The sequence below is a fragment of the Molothrus ater genome, chromosome 4 (genome assembly GCF_012460135.2).
Source record: "Molothrus ater isolate BHLD 08-10-18 breed brown headed cowbird chromosome 4, BPBGC_Mater_1.1, whole genome shotgun sequence".
Classification (NCBI taxonomy): Eukaryota; Metazoa; Chordata; class Aves; order Passeriformes; family Icteridae; genus Molothrus; species Molothrus ater.
The window spans coordinates 43332529-43346091 of NC_050481.2; positions in this window are offsets into that span (position 1 = coordinate 43332529).

The following is a 13563-nucleotide window of genomic DNA, read 5'->3' on the forward strand; positions in this document are numbered from 1 at the left end:
GATTTGTTTTAAAATTCCTTCAAAGAACTTATTGATCCAGCAGAAGTTATTGATCCAGCTTGCTAAAGGAAGAATGTACCTGGTTTTCCCAAAGCCAAGTATGAGAATGAATTTTCTGCCCTCCTGAGAAGGTACTTGTTTTGTGTTCATTGAAATCAAATCTGTAACATATTTAATCACCTACTTAAGCCAAGTTTTACTTGGTTCAGGTGTAGAAATATTATTCCATTTTGTCAAATTGGCCACAGCTTAGGCTTTATATATTTGACATTGCTGTGACGTAACAAATATCCAACTTGACTAATAGTTAGAAGCACACAGGCACATGATACCTGGTCCAGAATAACATCTCTTAGGAGAAATACACCCATTCACACTTTCTAAGGAATCAGTCTGAGAGAAGGAACTTAAATGCTTCTACCTTCTGTGTCACAGGGTAGCGACATTTCTGGTTCAGTTGATGGTATCCTAAACCTGGGCTCACACTTTCACTGCACTCCAACATGAAACAGCTGTTGGGTTGTCTGTATCAATAGATGCCTCAGAAAAAAGAAGGATAACTCTCATTGGCAAAATTTCTTCACTGTGAGAGTGGTGAGGCACTGGACCAGGTTGCCCAGAGAAATTGTGAATCCCTGGAAGTGCTCAAGACAATGTTGGATGGAGCTCTGAACAACCGAGTCCAGTGAAAAGAGTCCCTGCCCCCAGCAGTGGATTGGAAATAAATGATCTTCAAGGTCCTTCCAACCCAGGCTATTCTATAATTCGGTGATTATTTTTGAGATGAAGAGTTTATAAGTAGTAGTACATCACTCATGTTATTGACACAAGAAAGCTAATTCTCATTAGGGAATAGATATTCTGTTTTTTTCCTATTTTCAACATGAATGAAGTTTAACTTTATATTCAGAGGGAATCCAATTTTGATGAATTTTGAAGAATGTAGGGAAATAATTAAGTTTTTGCAGAGCAAGGTGTTGTCTTGATATCATTCAAATAAATGTGCTTGGATTTTCAGTTTGTGATTTATATTGTATTTATCTTGGTCCAAGAGCAACTTCAATGACAGTAATCAAGGGTCACAGATGGATTGGAAGAGTTTTCTGCAGATTTTCCTGTGTGTATTCTGATATTCATTATAAAGATGACAGTGGCAAAGTATTTGAAAGCCAAGAAAATTCTCAGAAAGTTTATCTGGATTCCATTGGACTGAGAAGATCAAAGAGCAAATGGTAAGAAAACACAGAGGGTAAAGAGTATTTGATAGAATTTCAAGAATGCTAGTATGCTAGTGAGCAGCAGGTTTCTCAGTGGCTTATGGTCTGATGTGTTTTGCAATTCCTTCATCAAACATCATGGAGAAGGGAAATACATGTAACGTAATTTCAATGTGATATTGAAGCAGTAGCAGGCAACTTCAGCTATACATGATTGTTCTGAACCAGTTTTTTTTCTTTTTTTGAAATAATATTATTTTATCTTTTAAAATGCATAACTTAACAGTTCTTGCTTACAGTGCTAATATTAATTTCAATACTTAGAAAAAATTCCCTTTGCTAGCCTTATAAAAAATTTGCAAATGCTTCTTTATTCTAATATGGCATTTGAAATAGTAGATATAAAATTTTAAAAGGAAAGAAGGACAGGAAAGAAGGACAGACAGGAATGAACATTTCTCGCTCAACCTTATTACTTAATCCCCTTGTGCATATGGGTTATGATATAATCTTTAATTACACAGTTGCACACAGCTTTTCTCCCAGGAGACCTCTGTCTTACAGAGTGAGTAATAGTTATCCAACATTTCTTTTTATCTTGTTCACTATGTGGTTTAGCCTCAGGCCTTATTTATGCTAGATCATCCAAAATCTTGACTGCAGAATTATTAATTTCTTTTCCTGGGAATTTCTTTGGTTCTCTTATCACATCAGCTAATTGCTTCATGGCTGCTTCTAACCCTATCTTTATTTTCCCTTTGAAAATGTATTAACAGTGTCCCATTTTTGCAGCTATGGAACTGAAGCACAAAGAGATTAAAGCCATATTTACCATGTCCATTTTTCTGTGCCAAAAATGAGAAATGAGGAATGATTATTCTAAGAATATCTGAGTTTTTGAAAGCAATATGTACATAATTGCAGTGCTCACTAACTTTGTTTGCAACCCATTACAAATACTAGATGACTCATTGGGATTTTTCATTGGGTATCTAACTGCATCATGTAAAACCTGAGTGAATTCAACTTAATTAGTACTCTTTGATTTCCTGAAATATTTTCTCTTTTAATTCATACTTTTTGATGCAAGTAATTAGGTTTTCCTCATGTTCCTCCTCTGTATGTGTCTTTCCCAGCATCCTGGCTTTTTGGTATTTTTCTGAACTCCAGATATTTGCGTTTTCTGGAGCCTTGTTTATGGCTCCCATATTTCCCTAACTCTGCAGCTCCTTCCTCACTTTTCTGCTGACTTGCAAGCTGCATCTTCCCACTTGCTACTCTTCTGCTTACAAGATAGGCAGTGTTGTCTTCTCTTGCATTGTGTGGGAGCCAGCTGAAAGGTACCTGAGGATGGGAGAAATGCACATTTTGCTTTCAGCTCCAGGGTTTTGTGTCACAGAATTTAGCTATTAGCTGGAGCAATTATAAAGAGGTTCCTGTTGCAGCCTTGCATCTCTTGGACCAGTGTGCTCAGGGCAGGAGGAATTGTGGAAATCTTGACTGCCCTGGTGTAAACAGCAGTCTTTGAAAGGCTTATAATTCAGCCACAATAAAGAGAATTTTTCAGAGACGGAAAATAGTGCAGGTCACATCATGGACACTGCCAAGACAGCTTCTGGATTTCTACTCTTGATGATAAAAGCATGGAAATTTTCAGTGGAAGATTTTTTTAAGAGCCAAAATATCGTTCTCAGAAAAGGCTGGGCTGTTGCAGCTGAAAGCTTCCCCAAACAGTTCATCCTAAGAAAGACAAATGAAGTCTGACAAGAGATATAGAGTAGCTTCAGCTCAAAACATAAGAGTGAACAATGACAGTTTTATGAGACTAGTAGACTATAAAAATAACCTTTTTTTCCATTACATATGCTCAGTCTATAGCAGCTGGTGCATTTTAATGACTTATGGAACTTCACAGTCAAAGAATTCAAGAAATTTTTTTAGAATAAAGTAAAAAAATGTTTCTAGGGCTATATTTCATTGACACAATGTCCTGCATCCATAATGCTGTTATGTCAAACAAACAGTAATCTCATTATTATTATCATTACCATGAACTTTTTTTCTAATCCCATTGTTCTGATCATTATAATTTTTTCTGTTCTGTCAGGATTTCATGTTCAAGATCCAATTTAACATCAGAAAAAAATCTCCATCTCATTGCTGTTGCTATTGACTCTGGTGTTCTTGTATTTTTCTTTCTTCCCCTTCTGAGTCTTTCTAGAACCTGGAAAGATATCTAGGTTTTGGCCTCTGTTGACCCCTCAATATACAGTAGTGTTATTATATGCTTACCATGTGGGTATTAGAAATTGCTAAATAATAGTTTGCAAGTGAGGCTTTCTGTTCATGTATTCACATTGATTTACAGGTGCTACTGCATTGTATTTTGGAGTGATTGGTGCACATTTACAAGGCATAAGTCTTCCTGGTTTAAATGTGCTGAAAGAGTTCACATTCAAAATAAATAAAAATTAACATTTTTGTTGAAAATGTTGAAAAGGTGAAAATAAACTTCCATAAAGAGACTACCTGAAAATGCAGCAAAAATATAAACATTTATAAAGAAATTGAGAAGAACATGATAACAAATCCGTTGTTTTGAGATAGCTGATTAGCTTTTTTATTATATTACAGGTTAGTGATAAGACTAAATTGGATGCAAAAGATAAACAATGTTCATTGGAAGGCAAACAATGCTCATTTGAAGGCATGGTTTAAACCATTTTGATGTCATCAGTTGACTTTTTATATAAGTAGGGAAGCATGCCAAGATGAGGGTGTAAGTAACACTTCCAAACAAGTAGAGGCACAAAGGAATTTGAGATGATATCCCTAATGAAACCCAGAGCTGCAGCGCTGTGAGAAAATTAAAGCTTGGGCCAAGAATCAAAGAGAAACTCAAAATGCTTCAGAAGGCTTTTTATAGTCTAGGATCAAGGAGGTTTCAGCTTTTAGTGTGGAAAGGGCTAATAATGATCTGATAATCTATGTGCAGCATTTATATTGTTTTTCTTGTAATTTCTAACAGTCTATCAAAGCCTCCAAGTAAGGGTTTTCATGTTGGGAATCAGATGTGGCTGTAGGTCCAGTGCATGTAACACCACATTGGCTTATGTGATGTGCAGGAGGATGTGGAATGCTTTTAGGACTGTCTAAAGGTTAAAGACTTTAAATGCTGCTACTCACTTCAGTCACTTTCTGGGAACAGAGAGGAGACAGAGAGCAGAACAGAAGCACCTGGAGTGTATTTGCCCTAAAACAAGACTCCAGCAAGCAGCTAAATAGACACCAGATCTATAGAATTTGTATTTCACTTTGTCCTAAACTTTTAAATAAACTTCCAAAGCAGCCAAGATGACAGAATTCAGAGAAGTTTGAAATCTATTATTTTTATTTATGCTTATCAGAATAATGAAAGTTTGTGGTTCTTACACCTTTTAAACTTTTTGGTGTATTTGAGTCCAATAGACACTCTTTATATCCTTAAATATGCAAATTCCTCTACAGTAGGTAAAGTTTTGACCCAAATGAAACTGATATTTTTCTGTTTATTTCTGTGCTACAGGCCTCCGTATCCGGCTTTAAGTTTTATTAGTAACCCTCAAAGCTTTTAATTTTCTGAAGAATCTCTGCTGGTAGATTATAAACACTCAAACATCAAACATGTAAAACATGTAAAGGAAGGAAAATACAGAGAAAAAAATCTATGAGAAGTGGGAAACAGACACTCATTTGAGTATCATGAATCAGTGAGATACATAGGACCCAATACAGTAAGTTTTCATTTTTACTTTTTCAGCTCACACAGAGTAAACATCCATATTTTTATAATGTAAATTCTGAAAGTAGAGGCCTAATGTATTTAACTTTATGTTGTTTCCAACTAGTGGTTTTCATGGTTGATCACTTCAAATTATTCTTGGCAGTCATTTTGTAATACATGATGAAAATCCTTGCTATTACTTTGTGGCTCATTATAAATCATTACTCAATGAGATTATATATCCACAGAAAATGATATAATAAAAAAAAACCTCAAATATGTTTGATAGCCTTCATTGCTACATAAATGATTGCAAACTTAATATAGGTATGCATTTGTGAGTAAATTCCATTGAATTTACTGAAAGACCCTAATATTTCATGCAATTTTGAATCCGGGTTAGAGGTATAAAAGATCTATGAATTTTCATGAAAGCAGGCAGAAGATGGAGAGGCTATAATAATTCACCTCCTACAGAAAAAGAAAATGTAATCTATAATGTTCCAAGTTGTTAAAAAAGTCACATTGGAAGGGGAAATGAGGGACAGAGTTGAGGAGGGAGGCAGAAGATTAGGAAGAGAATGAAAAATAAGAGAGGCTCTGAACATCTTGTTTTCTTGAGAATTAACTTATTAAACACCAAAAAAATCCAGTAATTTTGACTGAGGACTGGATTCCCTACCATTTAATATGAATGAATATACTTTTTTCAGACCATGAAGTGGGATATACTCTCTCTATGTGACTTGTCTGTTTTCTCATAATGGTTGAGCTCACATTTATTTTAATTCATTTTAAATGTCTATCAATCATGAAACACAAATTCACGGGAAACATTGAGACAGATATACGAATTTCTAATGCTTTTCACACTTGTCAAGTCATTCCATCTTAACCTGGCTTGTCAATTATTTACTTTCAGATTTTACAGCCATATTTAGAGACAGATTGTAGAACTCATCAAGTGAAATGTGGCCTGCCTAGGTCTATTGGAGATTACTGCTGACTTCAAAGCAGGAATTTGCCCATATTGTTCCCATTCACATTCTGGAATGTCATGTTTACTGGATGAAATACCATGTGTACTGGCTTTGATTTTCTATTCAAATCACAAATGGTAGGACATGTTTTATTAGCAAAAGAATTGTTATCTAAGTAAGGCCAATTAATCTGCTATGGCTGTTGAATTGTTAGAAGAGAGATTAAATACAAAACTTTAATGTTAGAAAAAATTAAGCCACATAAATGATGGTATTTCTTAAAGCAATAATTTGTTTTACTAGGCAAGCTACTTTAAATTTTTTTTTCTGTAGAATGCAGAGGTAAGAAGACACCTGAATAATTTCATGTTTTGTGATGTATCACTTGTCATGGTGAAAGTCCTCTTCTTTGAGGAAAGTAATCAAATGCTACCTGTGAATTTTATGAGTATTGATGTGATTTGCAGTGGGATACTGGGCCTTAATAACCTGGGACCAATTTCTTGTTGGCTTGATAGAGCAATGTGGCAGTGGTAGAAAAACACCTCCTACAAAACAGAACATAAGCTTAGGTCTACACTCTTGTCCCAGCTGAACACAGGACCTGAAGCACAGATACCAAAGGAATAAAATTTCCAAGAAAATTTCCTGGAGACAGAAGGAAACCATGCTGTCACTGCTGAATTGAGAGCAAATGAACATAAAATCATACTCCCTAAAGACAATTTGAAATTTCCTGTAGTCTCCCATTTCCTAGGTTCTGTGGAAATTTGAGGAAGAAAAGACAGGTTTAAGGATTTGATTGTCCTAAAATGTTTTTCTATTAAATTCTTTCCAAAATGGTTTATTACACATATTGTTTGGGGCACTAAAAATAAAAGTGATGCCACATAGTGGGAACTATGGGGAATTTCATCACATGAATAATGAGTCAAGGTAAGGGCAAGAAAGACATGAGTCACAGTTGCTTTAGTGATGGTCTACTCCATTTGAAGCAATAAAAAAGCACCCTAAATACCTTTGATACTAGAAAAGGAGAAAAAGTGAATCTCAGACTTGATTTATAACTAAAAGTTATACCTGCTGTACTCATGTATAAAATACCTTCTGTATTAGAAGAAATAATTATTATGGAGAAATCAAAAGAAAAAAGTTTTATCATGTCAGCTTCTGTTAATAAAATCAAGAATATGTGCTCGGTTTGCTACAGAAAAAACAAGCCCTTCATCTGGCATTAGGCTAGTTCTTCATTTCTGTGGTAAGGAAGAGATCAACTAATTGTCCTTTTTCTCACTCAGCATGTTTTTGAAAGGCATTATCTTAGAAATAGAGGAATTATTGTCAAAAGTACATGTTAGGTAATAGTCTGGCTCACAGGAATACTTAGTAGAAGCAGGAGTTTAATGGAATGAGCAGTCTTTGTCAGAATTTGAAAGTGTTTGCTACATGAGTAGGAAATGCCACTGTGCTTAAGAGTAAATGAAGTATTATTTTGAAGGATGAGTATGCAGTACCTTAGCAAAGAAGCATAAGCATACTTGGGCTTGGTGCTGAAACTCATCAGAGTCCAAGGGTGCTCTAAAATGCAGCTGTTGTGGCACAGGCACAGAACTGGTGCAAGAAAGTGCAGATTTAGAGCCCCTGCCTCACCTTCCCTCCTGTGCAGCACCCTTATTTCTGCCTCCTGGTGCCTCCTCAAGTATACTAAAGAGAGCACACCCAGCCAAGAGTCTGAAACCTCAGGTTTTATCAGTTATAAAACCAGAATAATTCCATAAAGATCAGAGATTATCTCTGGTATTGCTCTCACTGTGAATAGGTAGACACTCAGAGCTGCTAAATAATAGGGCGTAAAAACATTATATGCTGGTGATTAAATGTAAAAATGCCTTAACCTTGATATAGAGGATATATCACACATCACAAAAGAAATTTTATAAGAAACTATAAAATACATTATTGCATGTATTTACTTAATGTTTAAGGAAAGAGAGAAAGCCACAGGAAAAATTGGACTCTACTCTGAGTTGGATAAGCAATAATAATTTTCCCATTGTTTTTCCTTATACCTGTACAATAAATTCCAATTTGTATTTGACACCTTCTTCCCATCCCTCAACACAGCAACCTTATTGACAAAATTCATCTAGAAGAAAGAAATTCTAATCTGAAAATAATAATTTTTGTTTGATTCTCTATGTACCCTGTTTAATGTCACATTCTTTAAACATATTCATTAGTAAAGAAATGGAAATTGTATAAAAGCTCCTTCTATAGTGGCAGTGTCATCATTCTGGAAAAGGAATTGTGTCAGATACATGAATGTACTTAGGACTATAACTGTCTTTGGCAACAGTAAGGGTAAATGATGTAATAACTTTTTGGTTATTACCAATAAGGTTATTGGTATACCAATTTGGTTATTACCATACTTAACCTTTACCTGTTAAGATATATTTATATGCTATATTTACCTTAATAACATTGTTGATCTTGGTTGACTGTCAATTTGTTTTGATTAAAAAGACTGCAGGGAATGGGCATGTTCTTGAAACAGTAAGGAGTCTTCTGCCTTTTGTAAGAAGACATTTACATGGCCTTTAACGTATGGTGACAACCAATACTGCAAACAGCAGCGCAAATGGCAGGATAGAGGATTTCCTGAGCTGGTCAGCTAGTAGGGCTCTGTGGGCAAGTATGGCAAATGTTGCAGTTGTTTTCCCTTCTACTTTTGACAATTGAAAAAATCAATTTTCAAATTTGAGAACTTGAATTGGTACATTATTTTTGCAGTTTTTTCCTGAGAGAAGGATAATCAGCCTTGTTTGTAGTGTCATAATGAAAACTTCAGAGAAAACAAGCATGTAAAAAAGCCAGGAAAGCCTCAGAAATGTTTCCAACCTAAAACTTTTCCACTGAAACAGAAGAATCAGTAAGCCCCATAAATGAAATAAATTCTTGCCCTCTAGAGAAAGGGTGATTCCTAGAGGTCAAAACAGGGGTTAGTGCTGGGTCAGTTGAGATAGCCATTACTGAAGCTGTCTGCACAGTGTTCAGGCTTTAAGTAAACCAGAGATGTTGTAATGTGGAACTGCTGGTTCTTGGCTGGCTTTTCTGAGGTCATTAAGAAAAAGACAGGTTATTAAGCCTGAAACCATTAAGGAAAAATATTAAACCCTGTCTCTAAACAGAAGTTATATCAGCTTAAGTAAAAATGGTTTTGGTGTTCTAGTTAGACTATGACAAATCTGTTCAGACACCATTACCTTTCAGAGCCATCATGTAACTGCTTTCTTGACCTAGTAACTGTTATTATTTATTTCTATCATATTCCACTTGATATTTTCATTATCATAGTATATTCAAGCCAGTGCTACTTTTCAGGTCTGAAATTAATTCATTGAAAGCATAAATATTTGTGTTATGAGAATAAATGGCCACTAAAATCAAAGTAAGATTGGTTGACTAGAACTTCTATATATGTTGTAATATCTGGTGTGAATGCTCCTAAAATAACATAACAATTTACTTCTTTTGGATAAAAAAAGAAAATATATTAATTAAATTAATATTTTTTACATACCCTCCTTCAGTAATATTATTTGCATTTTGTGCTATAAAGGGAATTGAAAACTGGGGAACATAATGGATTTTTTTTTGTTTTGTTTTCAGGCACAATTCTGAGAAAGAGGAAATGAAAGGATTCATTATATGTTAGAGCTATGGTTGTGAAGTGTCTTCTTCTAGAAAAAATCTGTTGTAAATTTTGAGAACTCAGTGCAGTATATTTTATTTTTTTTTTTTTTTTTTGTGAAAGGTATTCACACCTTAACTTCAGATGATACACCACACTACCTTCTGAATTTCATTAATAAAACCAGAATTATGCTCCTAAACAGGAGCTGCAGAATACTCTGAACTGTGCCTGACCTGGACATTTGGAGAAACAGCTCCAGGAGAAATGAAAGCATGCCTCAGCATGTAAGTAACATTCAGCCTGGAAGAAGAATGTGGATCTGTGTGCTTGTTCTGAAATTTAGCTTCCCTCAGTGCTTGATACATTCCCAACCCAGACAGGTCTTTGCTCCAGTTATCATGTGTTTTGGCTTTTTATTTTGATGAGTTATCAGAACTCTATTTTATATAGCAACTCTCAGCTTCAGTTCCCTTGAGCTGATTGCTTGTTTATTATATATCACAGAAACTGCTACCAAGAAAATAGGAAATAACAACCACCAAGAATCAATAATACTATTAGGAGCCTGGAAACACTCCTTTGGTTCCCTGCTATTTTATGGTTAAGCTGTAGAACTGCCTGTATCTAGTTAGGGAACTTGCTTTTCTTTGATGGGGAATGTCTTTCTAACTCTTAACTTGCCCTCTCTTTTCTTAATAAAATAAAATTGTCTAAAATCCACCCCTTTTCTTTTCACAGATGTCTCTACTTTCTGCTCTCAAGAGTTCTGCACAGGGCCATTTTTCAAGTTAAAAGAATAGAAACTTTGGCTGACTTGTTTTCTTTGTCAACCATTCACAGAACAGACCCAAAGGGAAGGGAGATAAAATGTCTACAGAGTTAATGTAAAAATAACAGCAAAAAGTCCTAATTCGAGACTGTGTGGATAAAAAGATGAAAGGTCTCTTAGTTAATTTCTGTATTTCCACCTTTATCCCAGAAGTCACAGGAAATTATTAAGGAAAGACACAGTTTTATGTTTAGGGAAAGCTACAGTCACTTGCTCATTTAAAGTTATGTCTCTCTCTTTCCTATTCTCTTCCCATTCTTGTCAATTACATCCTTGATATGGAAGAAAACTTTCCTCACTCAGAAGAACTAACTTTTCTGACATTTCTGCTGAAGTACATGAAAACAAACCTCTTAACCACAAGTTCAATAAAAATGTGAATTCTCAGGAAACTATTGGGATGATCTCCTGAGTATTGACATTACTGTCAGTAATGCAACTATCACAAATCAGAATATGATATAAATTCTATTCTAGAGAAATACCTCACTTCTGGCTGCGTGGGTTGAATAATAGTATTACAGTTTGAAATTGTGCTTGCAATTCTCCCTCATTAAGACCATCATCACCTCACTGATACGCACATAACATTTCATTCTATTTCAGGAGGTCATTTTTCCAGATACTGCCTCTTGCAGTCAAATCAGTATTTTCAGTATATAGAAGATTGTAAGACTGCAAATGCGATATAATGAAGAGTTCATATACTGGTAGTACAAATTTAGAACTCAGTTTTAAAAGGATGTCTCAAAGGTTGTAAAAATGCCTATGATGAAGTAAGTTAAACTTCTTTGATTTCAGCCCAATTAAAAAAATAAAAAAGGAAAAACCCAAACTAGACATCCAAAGTGTGAAACATTCTGTACATTATGTTTATCCAGAGAAATTCACAAGTTCTAACTGGACTCCTCCAGAACAGTGTCTGGGTTTGTGTTGTACCATATTACAACCTTAAAACAATTACAATATTACAATGGAAAAATCATTAAATTGCTAATTATAATTTTCAAGCCTATCTATCTTTCTTGTGGATTAGATTATGATTTTCTTCAGTGTGATCTGTCAAAGATGTGTAGAAGGTGAATAGCTATGCCCACACACCACTCCCTAGAGCCACATGGAGAAATCCATAGGCAATCTCTGGTTTGTCCCTGTTGTATGTATCTGAGTGTAATTTAAAAAGAACTTCAGTGAGGATATTTCATCTATTCAGGTAGGATCCAGCTTTTTCCCATCTGTATCATGATCATATTAGGATTGGCAGTACCTTTTTATATTCATGAACAAATAAAAGACATGAATTTTCATGGGATTAAAGACTCATTTTACTCTGCAAACAATGAATTTTGATTAATTGTTTGATTTGATGAAGGATCCAACTCAACAGGCAGACTGAGAACTCTGAATGCTAGTATATGGGCAAGAAGTCACTTTACCTGTGAAACTGTAATTTACCATCAAACATCACAGAAGTATTCTCTCCCTTGAGATATGGTTCATTGTATGCACGGGCTAAGACTAAAATATTCCTATGTATTTTTTTCCCAGCATATTAGGGAATTTTAAAACATCTTATAACTTCACACATCAAAAATAAACCAAATAACAACCTCATTGTTCTTAATGTTGACATCATTTATAACTGAAAAAAACACCTTAAAGCTGTCATTAGTCATCAGAAAGGTACACATACTACTTGAATTTTTGTTACTATACTTCTAAACTGTTGTATCTGCACCATAAGTATTTATGAAATTAATTAGAAAAAATAAGCTTACATCTGTCAGTTTATATTTTTCCTCTGAGTTTCAATAGAAAAGAAAGAAAGTTACACTTCCACCTTCCTGCTCCCGCTCCCACAAAGTGGAAACAGTGCATACTAAAATGTATTAGGTTAGGTCTGATGTAACAAAGTACCCTGTGTATCTGTGTCAAATTACTGGAACAGTAGGGTATGCAGCAGTCCCATTTGGGTACCCAAACACCCAGTCACATGGAATTAGAGGACACCTGAAACATTTCTATTTTCCTTAACCTATCTGATTCATTTCCTCTCCCTTTAAAGCTAGGGTATTTCATTCCTCAGACTCACAAGACATTGTATGATGAAAACTGGAAACATCAGGAAAAATTTTGCAGATCTCAAGGTATGCTACATATTTGTAAACTGGAATTAAATAAATTACTAGTAAAAGTACTGTAGTATTACTTTCAAAAATTAAGAACCAGCAATATACTCACAAGAGAAGTATAAATTCCATGAATGTGCTTTGATAGACAATTTTTTGTGATATTATAAAAAGACCCTGGACAGGATTTAGTAAAATGCCCTGAAATTAGTAGTTTTTTAATAGATATAAGGCCAGATTCCATCTTGATACAAATCCTATACAAAGATTTTGAAGTCATTGAGACTATTTGGATGCAAGTTAAAACTGTATGTTGTTTTTTGAATAGAGTTATCAGTGGTAAGAGCTAGATATTGTTCATGAACTGTGGAAATGCTATACCTGGAGGACATATTTCATTAAATGCTTTTTAATGAAGTAACAAACACCTTGTGGAAAATATCTCAGCAAATTCTAGAATTTCTCTTGAATATTAATATATTTGTATTGATTAAACTCTATATTTATATATATATATATTTATTTACCTATTTCTTTAATAAAAATACTAACTACAGCCACAAAACTCTTCTCTAAAACAAAAAAGAGATTTTGAGGATTCTGCTCAGCCTCTGATGAAATGAAACTGGGTGAAACTTACGTCATGAGATAGACACAGATGCTTGATTGAAGAGAAAAAAACATATAAGTCTATTTTATTGTTCTGATAAAACCAATATTTTCTAAGTTTAAACATTTTCCATTTTTAAAACTGAATGGTATGTTCCTGATTTAATGCTACTTGCTGACCTTCATCAACTATTGAATAAAATGATGTGTCTGAGATCTCTTCAATGTAAGTATTCCCAAACTAAGTAATAGGCATGGAAAAATGTGATGAGATCATAACACAGTTCAAAATCTGAAAAAATGATTAACAGAGTAATAAATCCATGTTAAATGAAAAGT